Below are 17,070 nucleotides of genomic sequence, written 5' to 3' on the forward strand. Positions count from 1 at the left end.
GGTTTAACAATGTAATACCGACGGGGAAGCAACACGTTCAGTAGACCGACTTCATATTCCACGTCCTTGTCTAATGTTAGAGTTTGTATATTATTAGTAAAGCTAGTGCTGGAATTGGGGTAAATTTCCCCATCCGCAATGCTGGTAACATATATATGATGTGACTCCATTTAGAGCAAGCAAGACACTAGCAAAAATATTATAATTATTTCATTATATAGAGGTAGACATGACGAGATGCCAATTACATATTGAAGGTAAATCATACTAAACATCATTACATTGTTATTTATTGACATATTTTACATTTAGTGATGTACATAATTATTGGGAAATTGTCTGGAGCTATAGTTATTCAGGATCCACGTCGACTACAGCACCGTCCGTTTTCTTTTCCATTCGTCAGCCACAGCATCGTCCTCTGTATCCACCAGTTTCCTCTTCCTGTTTCGCTCGGGAGACACAGATAGAGTTAATTTTGTTTCAGGCTCATCGCAGGTCCACCATCTGTCCAGGATGACGCACGATATATTATGCAGTTGGAGTTCAGCCGCAGCCTCTTGGAGATGCGGTTGGTAGTCAGCTTTCCACAACACGTAAAGAATTCCAGCGCTTGCAATATTGTAGGGGAAGACGACACTTGTAATGTTGCTTTTAATCACCCATTCTACCAGTTTTGTGATGGACTCTTTAAACCAGCGGAGGCGGTTATCATAACTGTCTTCCTTTACCCCACGAATGAAATTTTGATCTCTTGACGTCTGAAGATATCCTTGGTTTATAGGGTTATTTTCCAGTTCGCGGCCAGGAGCATACTGGGTTAGGATACACGCCACATAAGGGAGATTTTCACTCGGAGGATAGCGAATATGCAGACTACCGGGAATACCACGATCTTCCCAGCGACACCTGTTCAGTTGATAGATCGGGCTTCTTTCGCGGTAGAGATTACTGTGCGGGTATAATCCATGTAGGCGTCCAGTAAACCCCCTCTTTTCGTAGCAGGAACTGCAGTTGAGGGAAGAAACGATGATGGTCTTGTTGTTGCGGTAGATGTCATCGCCAGGAGAACCGTCTTTGTAGTTGAACACGTAGGCGTCCGACATGGTGTCCTCTGGTATACTGGTGAGTGATGAATAGTACCGCTTCAGCTGATGGCGAGGACGAGTAGCGAACCATCGTCCCATCTGCTCTCTCTTATAAGCCCGCTCGGGGCACCACCGTGTCCGAGCGTGTTCGTCGCCTCCGGCATTTCTCTCTCCATGACGTCGCCGCCCCCTCTGTATAAGTCGCGCGTCCAACGCGGTTCAGTATCTACAACGTCCATGATTCTGTTTCTTTCTTGAATCACAATGTAGGACTGCACTAGCACATTGGAAAAGCGGATTTAATATGGGTCCCATCTGTAAGTTGCCAACGATGGTTGTTTGGTGAAACCAGATCCCTGAATCTTTTGCCGCACGCGCGTATTTTTTATTTCGCTAGGTAATACACCCGTGGCGTCAATGATGTGTTTTATATCAGCAATGTCAGCAATCGTTGGATTTTGACTTGCATTAGAGTAAATTCAACATGTACAGGATATTGGAGGATCGAACAGAAGACAATAGGTTGCCTCGGCTATCCCATTTTACGATGGGATTGTCTTTTATTCGTTCTAGCATCATATTGACGTATGGCACGTCGATACTTTTAACATACAGAGGTATTAAATTACTTATTTCAGGATTGGAGGATATCTTGTTCTCCCTAATCCCTGTGACTCTAAGTTCCACGGGTGGTAGTTTTGTGGTTTTGTATACACCAGATCGCGATATTTTCTTTTTTGTAGCTTTTCTTTCTTACAGAGCGAGACGACGGGTTCAATCTTGTAGGAGTGCTTGGTCTTGCACCATGGGAGGACACGACAGGACCGCTGCTGCTTGCTGGCACATGTTCAGAGACCGGCATATGATCGGGATGGGTCGACTGCGGGTTGAAACACGATTGGCCGTTGACCCCGGACTCGTGGAGTTGGCGCATTTAGGCTTAATACCCGTTAAAACACGCTCAGCGGTAGACTCAGGAACAAGATAATACGTGCGCATTATCCAAATAATTTTCCGATCAAGGAAGCGGCAATAGGTAATATAGCAGCTAATATATTACCGCCCGTCTCGATGTCAATATAAGTCTTTTCTTATGGAGAGAGTTTTCTTTCTAGCTATGGCACGTATGTCTTCCCGATAGTTACGTAATTTCTTGATAACTTTGCTATTGAGGGTGAGGTGCTTCTTTAACAAATTGGAAAATATTTCAGATATACAGTTCAATTGTTCTCGAGCTGCTTGCTTAATAGCACGGTTTCTATCTTTTACTTTTAATTTCTTCAAAAGTAAGACAAAGTTTTTGTGTGCACTGAGGAGTGGTGTCTTTTACGCATTTTCTACAATATCATTAGCGTCAATCCAGCTGTTGAATGAAGCAGGGTATCCCAACCACGATACAAAATACTGCTTTTTTCCTTTATTTTTTCGTGAACGCAGTATTTTAATATCGTATGTCTCAGGCAGAGCGCTTAAGACGAGCTCTGGCGCGTAGAATATCCCTGTATTGGTTCTCCAGACAAATCTTCTAAGAGATAAGTTCTTGGGCGATTCTTGTGTTTAATTGATTTTATGCGAAAGAGCTCGTGAGTATTTTGCTGCGTGTATCCTTTATGGAATACAGAGGAACGAGCACTTCCAACAAGGCGAACTATTTCCCAACTGCCAGTCGAGAAGTGATGGAAGACGCTGGTTGCTTCGGGTTTTTATACATTGCGTGGAATTGCCGTTTGATTGCAGATGGGTTTTTTAAGTTATGAATATCAATGGGAGTTTGTTTGTTCTTCAGTCCAGAATGGGGCGAGCGGTTGTAGGCACTGACCATGTTTTGCAGCTGATCAATATATCTTGAAGAATTTTGAGACGTGATGAACTTGTAGATGCGTGCTTTAAGTGTACGAATGGCCCGCTCTGCCAAGGCTGCTTTGATCTCACTTGAGTACACACTGTATAGCTTAATGCCCCAGGAACATAAATAGTTTCTTACTTTTCGATTCCAGAATTCTGTGCCCAAGTCGGTGTTTAATCTTCGTAAGCCTTCAGAATCTTTATTTTCCACCACTTGTTTAAAGGCCACGAGCATAGTATTTGCGTCTTTATTCCGACACGGGACAACTTGCATATACCTAGAAAACACGTCTATGCATACTAACAAGTAGCCTATGTTATTATTTTCCTTTCTTATATGTCTCACGTCTGCTAAATCGGCAGCCATGATTACTTTGGGTTTTGAGGCTATTATCTTTTGCCGGGAAATTTTTTAGTCTGTAGCTTATGCAATGTATATGTTTTATTGCTTCTCAAAAAGTTGAATACGTCATCACGTGTTATTGCCGGATTTATACTTTTTGCTTTCTCCCATAATTTCGCCTGAGAGCTTAAACCATAGGGTTCGTTATGTTGGGAGTATAGTGCGTGTAAGAGTTCCTTCTTCCTGGAGTTCACCATTGGAATACGCGTTCACCTGGGGGTTCTCCAACAATGTTTGAGCGAAACTGTAGGGACTCAGGAGTATTTATACCCAAATCAACAAGAAGATATCCATAAGGACGTGAATATACAGCATATTTATATATATCTACAAACTGGTTTGCCTTCTCTTTCCCGAATATTTGTCTGCCCAGAGTGTGAATTTGAGATAAATCGCGCTGTCTTAACAAGAGGAAATGAGAACAGTTCAGGCTAATATTCCTTGCATGCTTTCCACCCATATATAGATTTTGAGTGATAAATATGCATGAAATATTGTTGTGCCGTCCGCGAGTAAAAGCATCAACCACAATTTTGTTCCTTACAGCATCAATGAAAATATCGTCAAGTACATACAATGTCCCTCTCTGATCAAACGTATCCTCGTTGGCAATTGGATCAATTATTTCAGACGACACTATAACTTTAGGTCCTATTTCTTTATTTCTTTGAAGAGGATGAGACGTTAAGCCACATATGACAATTTTTTTGAACTTTTCATGATACTTCAGAATGAGCTGCTGTACAAGTTCCGATTTTCCAGAGTTGCTATATCCTGCAACTATTATGCGCGCAGGATATTGGAAAATATCGAGAAGGTTCTCTGAATATGTCTCAGTCATAGCGGAAACTCTATTAATGATGGTAATTATTAAAGTATGATGCTTATATAGCACAGAATATGTGTGTGTGTGTGTGTTTGTGTGTGTGTGTATACAACAAGAACAACAACAACAACAACAACAACAATAGCAATTACCCTCACTTTGTGCATGCCCCCCACTTCCGTCACCCCCCCGCTGACGGCCCTCTGACCGTCTTACCCCCACTCCCGTCACCCCCTGCTGACCACCTTTCTTCCGTCACCTCCCCTCGCTGACCGCACTACGCCCGCTCCCGTCACCCCCCCGCTTCCGTACGCTAGCCCGAGGGGGGAGGGTGTTCGGGCATGTGAAATAGTGAAAACTATTTTTTCTTTTTGGGGTGAAAAGGTAAATAGATGTGGGTAGGGGGTCTAGATACCCTCTTCCGTAACCCCCGCAAATTACCCCACTCCGTAACCCCCTGCTGACCCCCAACCCCCACTTCCAGTCCCCCCCGCTGAGGCAACCCCCACTTCCGTACATTTGTTACTACTAACAAGGCAGTTGGTTAATGAAGCGGGAAACGAGATATCGGCAAGTTCATAATACTCTCAGTACAACCGGCCCTGTATGTTACTGTTTTTATTTAGAGCAAAGAAACCAAGCTCAAGGGTGTAAATAGAAAATCACAAAAGCCCGCTCAGCGATGGGCGAGGCCGAGATCGCCTGCCTGCTCTGCCAAGGGCAGGGGCTGGGGCGGTCAGGCGGAGATGTATTGCACGGGAATTGTCCTCGTAGACCTCACGTCTCGCCCGTCTCGCCCGTCTCTCTCTCTCTCTCTCTCTCTCTCTCTCTCTCTCTCTCTCTCTCTCTCTCTCTCTCTCTCTCTCTCTCTCTCTCTCTCTCTCTCTCTCTCTCTCTCTCACTTTTCTATGATAACTTGGACATTTTTAAGTAGGTAGCAGGAGCCGCACAGGTCTCTTGAAAGAGCCGCAGGGGATAACTGAGACCTTCAGTGTGACGGATAGCAATGACTTTGCGCTGGTCTTGTGAGGTCTCCATTGCGACTAACGTGAGCATGACTTATTGCAACCATCAAATCAACACAGACTGGGAACGTCTCATATGCAGTGATGGGTTCAGGTGCGTCATCACCATCAGGGGCACCAACCATTCCGAGGCGACCAGCCACGATCGACTCATTTTCACATCCATCGTGCCCAGGTGTTCGAGAAGCCTATGGTGAGAGTGTATATTAAACAATACTATGGATATATAGAAAATGTACATTTAAAGTATTTACAACGCGAAATATTAGTAATATGTTTGCTTATCTACGGGTTTCCTAATTCTGGAGAAGAGCGAGTGATTGTTAGTCTCACGAGTGTCTTCACCGGGTGAGCTCGGTGCTTGTGCGGCAGGAGGAAGGCTGGGAGTCTTGTTGGAGGCGTACACACACTCAAACATGTATCGTTACACATTCAGCACTATACAAACTGACGCCAAGGACGAAGCCGTTGATACCATGCTACTCATGTTGGTATCACTGCTCATGTTTGGTGTGGCTTCACTAGCCTGAATCAAGTGTGCGGGATTCGTAAATGAAGGAGTAGAATTTGAGTTGGCTCAGTAACGCTTCAGGAAACACACAGGTGGAGTCTTAGTCGAAGTAAATTGGTCTGTGTTGTATGTAGCACTATAATATTGTCGTGTTTGGCTGATGAAATTAGGCTGTAACACCACACACAGGTGAATAGTTAAAATTTCGTCCAGTTTGGACACCATATAATAAACACCTTGCGTTAGTCTTTTTTTCTCACCAACAATCAATGCTTTTAGCGTTGCAATCTGAGTTTTTTTTTTCCAGATGCCAACAGCTTGTTCATGAGAGAAAAGACACGCTCAGTTGAAGCATTAGTTCCAGGTTGTCAAATTATGAACTGAACTATATCTGACATGCATTGATGGTTGATGTTTTTGTCTTTGACATGGGGAATACTTTTACCCACCGCTGTTATGTATATCATATGAACATTATTGTTTTATTATTTGTGAATGTAATGCTTGAACAAGTGGCACTCAAATCACTCCGTAATATTATGGTGATATCTGGTATCTCAGTGTCTCCCTCTCTATCCCTCCCTTACGGGGGTCCTGTCCTGCTCCCCCCAGCAGAGCTGAGGTGGTGGGGGTGATCGCACTTTTACCAACCCTGCCGAGATTACCGGGTTGCTCAGTGTGAAATTCGTCGGGCCCCACTGTAACGATAGTTTTTTTTAGTGTGGGTACAGAGCAGTGATCTAATGGAGTGGAAAGCAGTGTCAGGTACTGATTCCCTCTCACACTGGCCATTGCCTTGGGGTGGTATGGTGTGGAGGGAGTACAAACTATACCATTCCCCACAAGAAAATTACAAACCTCTCTAGACATACACTGAGATCCTTTATCAGTGACTCGATGACGGACAGCCGAATAATGCAGAGAGCTTCCTGAGGCACGAGACAACAGTTGATGCAGACATGTCAGTGCAGGGAAAGGCGAAAGGAAGTCTGGAGCATTAACCGAAAGCAGCAAGGAGGTATTTGTCCCTAGAGCAAGAAGCTTTAGGTCCAATAAAATCTCCGGACATTCTGTCAAAGGGTTGCATGGACTGGATGAGTTTAGCTACTGGAGTTCTGAAATATCTACGTTTCAGCTCAGAGCAAATAGTGTATTGTAAAAAAAACTTTTTACTTCATCCAGAGAACAAGGTAAATTTTTGGACCTCATAAAATGTCAAAATCAAGTAACACCAGGATGGCAGAGTGAGGCAGGACCCTCATCGAGAGGAGCAGGGCGGGAAAGAGAAGTGGTACAAGCTGGGGACAATGTGTCACAGGGAACATTACCATTACCGGGGCGAGGCTGAATATCATACTGGCATCCGGAGAGTTCCAGGCGCCATCGCATTATTTTGTCGTTCTTTATCACTGAAGAGTGATTCAACTTAAACATCAAAGACACTGCTGGCCGGTCAGTTGTTATAGCAAACCTCCTCCCGGTGAGAAAGTCTCCATTTGCGTACAGCTTCGATGATAGCAGTAGCCTCTCTTTCCACAGCAGGTTGGAGTCTTTCTGAGAGAGGTAAAGTTTCAGAGAAGAAGGTGAATATAATCGATTATATTAAGTACGCAAGGGTGGCTTCAAGGTCGATATCTGAAAAAAATAGCGTTAGATGCACGTTGGAACGCGGCTACTATCCAAACGGGATCCTCGTGCTCTGATACACCCGTCCGTCAGCCTCAGAAGCAGCGTACACCTTCTCACTGTCTCTGAGGGGGCTTGGCAGTAAGCATTTTAAGCCAAGTTTACTGGACACTTTGTACTTAGCCAAGGAATTCACCAAGCCGTTAATACAGGGATTGATAAGCGTCTAGCTGAGTGGAGCGGTTAATAGTCTGTGAGTAATTAACTTCCATGCCACTCGTATGTCGGTCGTCTTCGGTTACTAAATAGTAATTGCGCCCTCCAAGGGGATTGACTCTTTTCTATCACACCTTCCTTATCCCGTGGGCTTCGGCTATGGGAAAGCCGAGAAGTGGCCGAGAAACGGCAACATTACACTGCATTTTGACACTAAGAAAAGAGCATGGAACGTACATCAGAGTACTCCTCTCATAACCATAAAGCTGTGAAAAATATTTACTTTTACTCAAACTCCAATCTTTTTGGGTGGTGTTTGTTTCAAAATAAACATTCTTGTGACGCGTGGCATCTAGCCGAGAGTCGCTTGTTGTCTACTTTAGAGAATTTGACAAGTGATTACTGTGTGGATAGATAATTCAGTCTGCCATGATCTTACAGCACCACCTTTGACAAAAATGCCCATCTCAAGCTCACTCACCCACCACTATGACCCAGGGCATGTATGGTGGGTTGCTCTATGCCACAACCTCCTACAAATAGCTCGAATTATGGGTTTTATGGTGATCCTTTTTTAGGGTCCACCGTACCACAGCCACGACTCGTGAAAGCCCAGAAAAGGGTCTGCCGACGTTCACGGGTCAAGAAATGATTCCACTTCTTTATGAATGTATTTCTCATCAGACTTAGATAATCCCAAAGTAGGGATAGATATAGGCCTAAACACTTCTGTCGTGTCAGGAAAGAGACGGATGGTCAACTCACATGAAAACTACTCCACTTAGAGTTAAAGTCGTCCACTTGGTTAAAGTTAATGAAGTGCCTTCGTGTGTACGGGGTTAGTGTGAAGGATGGAAGTATGAACATGCTGGGTAACTCCTGCATAAGGGATTTAAGTAGCAGGGTCGAGGTTGGGTAGGAGGTCGAGTGAAGCGTTGCCGCGGGAGGGTGGGGATGTGTTCAGGAGAGCAGTCACCTTGACACGGTTGATAAACATAGAAAAAAAAAACATCATTCCGACATAATTTAAGAGACATAAGACAGTAAGATATGATAACATGTGGATGTGTGTGTGTGTGTGTGTGTGTGTGTGTGTGTGTGTGTGTGTGTGTGTGTGTGTGTGTGTGTGTGTGTGTGTGTGTGTCTGTCTGTCTGTCTGTCTGTCTGTCTGTCTGTCTGTCTGTATGTCTGTCTGTCTGTTACGTCTCCACCTATTGCTCAGGAAGGCTTGCTTGAGTGGCCTGGATGGTATTCGGCCCCAGCCCGTCATGGCGCAGGCTAAGAAAAGATGACCAAGAGTCAGTTAAAAAAAAACAATATCACCAGTAGAACGCCCACTGCGGAACACATACTGGTGATCAGATAGAAGGTCAGAAGTGGAGAGAAGCTTATGAATTTTCCAGTTAAGTATAGATTCAAAAGCTTTAGATTGACTTGAAATTAATGCTAAGGGACATGGGTTTGAGGGACTGGAACGGTCACACATCTTATGTACAGGCGGTATGTAGGCTTTCTTACAGCGGGAAGGAAAGGTAGATGTTGAAAAGCAGATACGAAAGACTTTGACCGGGCAGGGAGTCAGCACAGTAGCACAATGTTTGAAGGCAAAAGGAGACACTACCAGGTCCATAAGCCTTCTGTGGATTGATGCGGCGGTGCTGCCGTCAGGATTACGGAGAGGAGCGAATGATGAAAAACTGAAATTGGAGGAGATATTTTTCCCCGGGTGCCAGAAGTCTTTGGAAGAATTAGAGAAGTTGAGGTACTTTCTATATTTTTTTTTTTACAGCAGAGGAGTCAGTTCAAGGGCATAAAAAAAGGAAAAAAATGTGAATAAAAAGCCCGCTACTCACTGCTCCTAAAAAGAGTTAGAGGAGTGGCCGAGAGATAGGTCAATTTCGGGAGGAGAGGGGTCCTGATACCCTCCTCTTGAATGAGTTCAAGTCGTAGGCAGGAGGAAATACAAATGAAGGAAGATTGTTCTAGAGTTTACCAGCGTGAGGGATGAAAGAGTGAAGATGCTGGTTAACTCGTGCGTAAGGGATTTGGACAGTAAAGGGATGAGCATGAATAGAAAGCTGTGTGTTGCAAGGCCGCGGGAGAGGGGGAGGCATGCAGTTTGCAGGTTCAGAAGAGCATTCAGCATAAAAATATCGATAGAAGATAGAAAGAGAGGCAACATGGCGGCGAAATTTAAGAGGTAGAAGACTTTCAGTAAGAGGAGGAGAGCTGATGAGACGAGGTGCCTTAGACTCCACTCTGTCCAAGAGAGCTGTGTGAGTGGGACCCTCCACACGTGAGATGCATACTCCATACAAGGGCGAACAAGGCCGCTGTAAATGGATAGCGGCTGTACGGCTGTGCGAAGAGATATGAAGTTTCCAGTTGAGATTTTAAGTTAAGGATAGACCGAGGATATTTAGTGTTGAAGAAGGTGATATCTGAGTGTTGTCAAAGAATAGGGGATAGTTGTTTGGAAGATTGTGTCGAGTGGATAGGTGGAGAAACTGTGTTTTTGAGGCATTGAAGGACATCAATTTCTTGCCCAAATCGGAAATAATAGTAAGGTCTGAGGCTAGGCGTTCTGCTGCCTCCAGCCTGGAATCGTTTAGTTCCTGTTGGGTGGGTCTTCTATTAAAAGAAGTTGAGTAATGCCGGGTAAAGTCATCGGCGTAAGAATGGATAGGACAGTTCGTTTTGGAAAAAATCATCAATGAACAACAGAAAGAGAGTGGGAGATAGGACAGAACCCTGCGGGATACCACTGTTAATAGGCTTAGGGGAAGAACAGTGACCATCTACAACAGCAGAAATAGAACGGTCAGAAAGGATACTGGAGATAAATGTACAGAGAGATGGATAGAAACCGTCGGAGGGTAGTTTGGAAAGCAAAGATTTGTGCCAGACCCTGTCAAATGCTTTTGATATGTCCAGCGCAATAGCAAAGGTTTCACCGAAACGGCTAAGAGAGGATGACCAAGGGTCAGTTAGGAAGCCAAGGAGATCACCAGTAGAATGTCCCTTGCGGAACCCATACTGGCGATCAGATAGAAGGTCAAAAGTGGAAAGGTGCTTTTGAATCTTCCGGTTAAGGATTAATTCAAAAGCTTTAGATAGACAAGAAAGTAAAGCTATAGGACGGTAGTTTGAGGGATTGGAGCGGTCACCCTTCTTAGGCACAGGCTGTATGAAGGCCTACTTCCAGCAAGAAGGAAAGATAGATGTTGACAGGCAGAGGTGAAAGAGTTTGACGAGGCAGGGTGTCAGCACGGAGGCACAGTTTTTAAGGACAATAGAGGGCACTCCATCAGGTCCATAAGCCTTATGAGAGTTGAGGCCAGAGAGGGCATAGAAAACATCGTTCTTAAGAATCTTAATAACAGGCATAAAGGAGTCAGAAGGAGGATGAGAAGGAGGAATATGCCCAGAATCGTCCAGAGTGGAGCTTTTAGAAAAAGTTTAGGAGAAGAGTTCAGCTTCAGAGATAGATTAGACGGCGGTGCTGCCGTTAGGACTAAAGAGAGGAGGGAAAGATTAAGAAGTGAAGTTGGAGATGTTTTTAGCTAGATGCCAAAAAGTCCCAGGAAGAATTAGAGAAAGCAAGGTTTTAGCATTTTCTATCAATGAAGGAGTTTTTGGTAAGTTGGAGAATAGCTTTGGCATGATTCAGGGCAGAAATGTAAATATTATGGTTAGCGGGAGTTCGAAGTCTATGTTACCTTTTGTGAGCTGCCTCTCTATCTTTGACAGCACGAGAACAAGCGTGATTAAACCAAGGCTTTTTAGCATGAGGAGTAGAGAAAGAACGAGGAATGTATGCCTCCATTCCAGAGACAATCACCTCTGTGATGCGCTGGGCACACACAGAGGGGTCTCTATACTGGAAGCAATAATCATTCCACGGGAAATCGGAAAAGTACATTATCAGGTCGTCTCACCGAGCTCAAGCAAAATGCCATAAGCATCGCCTCTTCGGTGGGTCCAGAGGATGTACAGGAGCGATAGGACAGGATATAGAAATAAGGTTGTGATCGGAGGAGCCCAACGGAGAGATCAGTTTGACTGAGAAAGCAGAAGGATTAGCGGTAAGGAAGAGGTTTAGTATGTTGGGCCTGTCTCCAAGACGGTCGGGAATACGAGTAGGGTGCTGAACCAACTGCTCTAGGTCATTGTGGAGAGCAAAGTTGTAGGCTTGTTCACCAGGCTGGTCAGTGAAAGAGGATGAAAGCCAAAGCTGGTGGTTAACATTGAAATCTCCCAAGATGGAGATTTTAACGAAGGGAGATTGGGTCAATATGTGATCCACTCTAGAGTTCAAGTAGTCAAAGAATTTTACATAGTTAGTAGAGATAGGTGAGAGATAAACAGCACAGATGTATTTAGTAATAGAATGACAATGAAGTCTTAGCCAGATGGTGGAAAATTCTGCAGAGTCAAGGTCGTTTGCACGAGAACAAGTGATGTCGATGCGTACGAAGGCGCAACATCCAGCTTTGGATTAAAATTTAGGATAGAGATAGTTTTGGATCCTTCTTTTCTTGTATTTAATTCTTACATTTTATTTTATTTGCATCAACTTGTATTAAAACAACTGTTTTATCACTCATTAATTACTCCATAAATGATCTCACCGTCTCGTATCCCTGGTAGCGTGATCCGGCTTAAGTTGTTATTAGAGACTGGTGTTCGGGGATAAACAAGGGAAAAAGAAAATATACATTTATTTAAAATTAAATGAAAGTAACTGCCTTACGCAATATTCTATGCTCAGACGATCATAACACTCTGGCATATTCAACGATGGATACAACTTTTGACAACCGACATGTCTTAAACATAACACTACAATATGTGCTCAGTTGTTGCCAATAATAATAACACTCGTTATTCCACAAGCAGTGGTTTGTTTCTCTCTGCTTACATCACAATAATTAGGTACTCTCCTCACAAATCCTAATAACACATTCCTATAGTATAATCTACTACAATTTCACGAAAGCACCAAATTATACCACACGCAGTGGTTTCTACCTTTGCTCTACATGGCAATAAAATAATCACAATCCTGTCCCACTCACAATCCTACTACACCTCTTCTCACATTATAATCCCCAGGACAAAACAGTCGGTTTCCCTTAGATTCTCGAATTTCTACTCACGATTAAGATCACAACAGCCATTCTCAGCTGAGTGAGTAGCAGCACTGCTTGAAGCGAGTGCAAGGCTCGGTCTGCCCATGCCACTGTTGTTTAGGTAATTTTTCCTTGCTTGAGGCGGAACTACATCCTTGACACGCCCTCATTTTCTACATAGCCAGTAGCCAATACTTCCTGTCAACAACCATTGGCTCGCTCATTATGTTGTATCGTTTACTTCTCCTGCCATTCGTGGTTCACTCTTAAGACACTCCCACAGTGACTTCGCTGTTCAGTTATTCGCTTATAGTGTTTCGTCACACTGCACGTGACAGTTAGAGTGTTCTGAATGGTTATCCACACCTTCTGACCACGCCTACTGGGTATCTGTTTCCTGTATGTGGGTCTGAGTATTTTCCGTAACCTCTCCTAGTAGTGTTAGCGCTTATCAGATGTTTACGACTTGTATATCTGACTAATTTCTTTCCTTCCCTCTCCTATCATATTTACAATTCTTGTCTCCACATCTTCCTCCGGTATTTGCCTCTGATTGGGGTCACTATTAATTAACTGTGGAGTTATGGTCTTCTGGATCCCGACAATAGTTGAACTGAACAGAGTAGAGATTGCTGTCAGTAGCCTCAGAAATCTTTGTTTTGGTGAGGAAGAGAAGATGAGGCTTAGAGAAGGAGAGATGGTGTTCCACAGAATGAAAACTAGAATTAAGACCGCGAATGTTGCAGAAATTGATAAGAAACAGGTTCGAGGAGTTATCGAGACACTTCTCAGGTCGGCAGCCAGAAGGGGAGTCCTCCCTGGGGGAATTTGTGCACCCCCCCCCCCAGGAGGAGACTCCGAGGCAGGATGTACGCCATTTTGAAATTTGAATTTTGTTAAAAGGTGTGTATGTTGTGTGAATGTAGTGTGGTGTGGATAGAGAGAGGATCTGCCTTTAGAGAGCATGCTGAACTACTCTCCGGTGTTGGTGAGACAATAGGGAAACGGTTATTGAGGACATGGGAAGGGTCTTCCTTGCTCTACTGACAGACCTTGCACACCCAGCGCTCTTCTAGGCCTTCGTCTCATTCTCACCCTATTCACTTCAGCCTTCCACACTCTTTTCGTCAAACGTTCCTCACCCATTTTTACCATGTGCCCATACCAACTCAGCACCCTCTGATCCACCTTTTCAAACAGCTTTCTCACCACTTCCGTTCTCTACCTCACGTCCTCATTTCTCACTCTGTCCATTCTCGTTACACCTTCCATACTCCTCAGGCACCTCATCTCAAACACATCCAACCTCTTCTTCTCGTCCTGTCTCACATTCCACGTTTCGGTCCCATACAGGGCTGTGGGCACAACTACTCCCTCATACAGCCTTCTCTTTGCATTCATTCCTAAGGCTCTGTTCCTCAATACACTCTTCATTCCACCCATACATTTACTTGCTTCTTTCACTCTGTTTCCAACCTCCACATCCACACTCCCATTTACTGCTACATGCGACCCCAGATACTTGAAGCTCTCAACCTCCTCCAGCAGCTCCCCATTCAGCATCACATTCATTCTGCCACCATCAGCATCCCTTAGACCCTTACACATCTCATAACCTTGCTTTTTCTCGCATACACTCTCAACTTTCTTCTTTCACACACTCTGCCAAACTCTGTCACCAGATTTTGTAGGCCCTCCTCACACTCTGCCACAAGGACAGTGTCATCCGCAAATAACAACTGGCTTATCTTCCACTCCCTTTCATTTTCACGCACCAGTGCCAAGCCCTCACCTTGCACTCTTGCATTCATTTCCCTCACTACTCCATCCATGTACACGTTAAACAGCCACAGTGACATCACACAACCTTGCCGCATCCTCACATTCACCTCGAACCAATCCCTCTCACCTTTACCAACTCTCACACATGCCCTGGTATTCCTATAAAATCTTTTCACGGCAGACAATATCCTACTTCCTATTCCATACATCCGCATTACACTCCATAATGCCTCCCTATCAACTCTATCATAGGCTTTCTCCAGGTCCATAAAGGCCTCACCGCTTGTTGGAAGGAGAAGCTTATCATAGGAGTACTTTATAGACCGCCCAACCTTAACAAGGATAGTGGCGTCAAGAAAGTAAGCAGCTGCAAAGAATTAGGAGAGTGAGATCAGAAGTAGGGCAGGACCCGGAGCAGGGAGGGGCGTTAATAGTTTGGAATAGGGCTCACTGGGTATTAGGTTTTATTAACAGAATGGTAACCAACAAAAGTGCAGAGGTCATCCTCAGACTCTATTTAGCGCTAGTTAGGCCACACTTAGACTATGCTGTCCAGTTTTGGTGCCCACACTACAGAATGGACATCAACTTGCTGGAATCAGTTCAGAGGAGGATGATCAAGATGATTCAGGGACTGAGGAACATCCCATATCAAGACAGGCCTAAACATCTCAACTTACATTCACTAGACAAACGAAGAGTGTGGGGAGATCTGATAGGCGATATAAGTAAAGTACTGAGAATTAGACAGCAGGATAGAACACGCAGTAATGGATTTAAATTAGAAAAGTATAGATCTAGGAGGGAAATAGGTAAGCATTGGTTTAGTAATAGGGTGGTGGGGGAATGGAATAGACTCGGCAATCACATAGTGAGTGCAGGGACGATAGCTTGTTTTAAGAGTAGACTGGATAGCTACATGGCCGATGATGACATGTGGTAGTGGGGGGGGTGGCGGGGCACAATCTGGAGCTGCCCTGTGTAGGCAATTAGGCCTCTTGCTGTCTCCCCATGTTCTTATGTTCTTATGTTCAAACACCTGATCCATGTACCCTCTGCCGCTCCTAACCCCACACTGCTCCTCACCAACCATACAATCTGTCCCGCATCGGTCCCTGTCAATCAATACTCTCCCATACACCTTGCCAGCCACGCTCAACAAACTGATACCCCTAAAACTACCACACTCGTACTTATCACCTTTACCTTTGTACAGTGGCACTACACATTCACTCTTCCGCTCCAAGGGGACAGCCCCCTCTCTGAAACACTCGTTGAGCAGCCTCACCAATCACTCCACAATTTATATATATATATATATATATATATATATATATATATATATATATATATATATAGATATATATATATATATATATATATATATATATAGATAGATCTATATATATATATATGTTGTTGTTTTTTTAAACAAAGGAGTCAGCTCAAGGGCACAAAAAAAGGAAGCAATAATAAAACAGCCCGCTACTCGCTGCTCCTAAAAAAGAATCATAAGAGGTGGCCGAAAAAGAGGTCAATTTCGGGGGGAGAGGTGTCCTGACACCCTTCTCTTGAAAGAGTTCAAGTCGTAGGCAGGAGGAAATACAGATGAAGGAAGATTGTTCCAGAGTCTACCAGCGTGAGGGATGAAAGAGTGAAGATGCTGGTTAACTCTTGCATGAGGGGTTTGGACAGTACAGGGATGAGCATGAGTAGAAAGTCGTGTGCAGCGGGGCCGCAGGGGGGGTGGAGGCATGCAGTTAGCAAGTTCAAAAGAGCAGTCAGCGTGGAAATATCGATAGCAGATAGAAAGAGAGGCAACAAAGCCCCTGTATATGGATAGCAACTGCGCGGGGGAGAACTGGCGAAGACGATACAGAACGCCCGACCACGAGGAAGCTGATTTAGCGAGAGAGGAGATGTGTAGTTTCCAGTTGAGATTTTGAGTTAAGGATAGACCGAGGATGTTTAGTGTTGAAGAAGGTGACAGCTGAGTGTTGTCGAAGAATAGGGGATAGGTGTTTGGAAGATTGTGTCGAGTTGATAGGTGGAGAAATTGAGTTTTTGAGGCATTGAAGGACACAAGGTTCCTTATGTCCCAATCAGAAATGATAGCAAAGTCTGAGGTTAAGCGTTCTGCAGCTTCCAGTCTGGAGTCGTGTACTTCCTATTGAGAGGGTCTTCTATTAAAAGAAGTTGAATAATGCAGAGTGGAGTCGTCGGCGTATGAGTAGACAGGACAGTTTGTTATGGAGAGATCATTGATGAATAACAGGAAGAGAGTGGGTGATAGGACAGAGCCCTGTGGAACGCCACTGTTGATAGGTTTAGGGGAAGAACAATGACCGTCTACCACCGCAGAGATAGAACGGCCGGAAAGGAAACTGGAGATAAAGGAACAGAGAGAGGGATAGAATCCCAAAGAAGACAATTTAGAAAGGAAAGACTTGTGCCAGACTCTATCGAAGGCTTTCGATATGTCTAGCGCAACAGAGAACATTCCACCGAAGCGGCTAAGAGAGGATGACCAATTCAGTTAAGAGAGCAAGAAGGTCGCCAGTAGAACACCCCTTGCGGAGCCCATACTGGCGATCAGATAGAAGGTTGGAAGAAGAA

This window comes from Eriocheir sinensis, unplaced genomic scaffold (assembly GCF_024679095.1).
Source record: "Eriocheir sinensis breed Jianghai 21 unplaced genomic scaffold, ASM2467909v1 Scaffold1133, whole genome shotgun sequence".
Taxonomy (NCBI): domain Eukaryota; kingdom Metazoa; phylum Arthropoda; class Malacostraca; order Decapoda; family Varunidae; genus Eriocheir; species Eriocheir sinensis.